Raw genomic sequence first — 1,113 nt, 5'->3', positions numbered from 1 at the left:
GCCTGCCTTGAACCGCGTTGTCATAGAAATGTGCGGGCATCGACCCTTTATTGCCAACAGTAACTTGCTGCAAGTTTAATTTTGGGCCAGGGGGCCTCGGTGTGAGGGCTGAATGCTGCCCCCAAACAACCTGCAGCACCTCACATCCGATGAATTAAAATAGAGTCACTGTTGTCATGGAGACGAACAGATCAGCCAATTTGTGCACAGCAAGGTCCCACAAACAGCACTGAGGCAAAATAGCTCTGACCCAGTCTTCTCAGAGCTGTTGTTGGTTGAGGAAAAGCTGTTGGCCAGGGAGAATGTTCCTGTTCTTTAAGAATAGTGCCATGGGGTCCTCTGCATTCAGGCTGATGGACATTAGGTTTTAATGCTACAGCTTAAAAAACTCACATAAACATTCCCACAGTTACTGCTCTGTTAGCCCACATTATGCTCAGAACTCAGTGTACGACTTGAACCTGCAGGTTTCCGATTCAAGATTGGTCAAAAAAAAAGCCCGTCAGCTTCTCAACCTCTCTTAGAAGCTGGGAGGAGCAGGAAAGACTTTGCATTAAACAGGAATTACAGGAATCCCCAAAGTGTGCTCGTAGCCATCGGTGTAGTGTGCAAGTGTGAAGTCACCATGGTCCCAGACTACCATAGGCTGCTTTCCCCTTTTAAGGGGAGAGCTGACGGATGGTGATTTTAATCTGACGATCACCGCAGCCTTCATAAATAACGTCAGCCGGTACGGGGACCGAACCTGCACTGCTGGTCTCGCTCTGTATCACAAACTAGCTGTCTAGCCAACTGAGCAAAACCGGCCCCCAAATCTGTGGAGGTGCCGGGGATTGAACCCAGACCTCAGGTGTGGTGTAGGAGATACAGTAGGAGCTTTGCACACAGGAAGCTCCCACAAGCAACAAGGTGTTAAGGCCCCCCCTCCCCCACCCCACCCCCCCTAAGCAACAGGACATACGACCCCCCTCCCTCCCCATGGAAAATTGAAACATGACAATGGGTGTTACGTGTCCTGCACATTGAGTGTCTGCTTGAGCTTTTATGACGAGGTGCGAGGATGCATTTACTGTGGATCTTGGACCTTCCTCAAAAGACAATGTTTTAAAAAAA

Source organism: Scyliorhinus torazame, chromosome 18 (assembly GCF_047496885.1).
Source record: "Scyliorhinus torazame isolate Kashiwa2021f chromosome 18, sScyTor2.1, whole genome shotgun sequence".
In the NCBI taxonomy this organism is placed as follows: domain Eukaryota; kingdom Metazoa; phylum Chordata; class Chondrichthyes; order Carcharhiniformes; family Scyliorhinidae; genus Scyliorhinus; species Scyliorhinus torazame.
Note: the sequence above shows the minus strand (reverse complement) of the source record.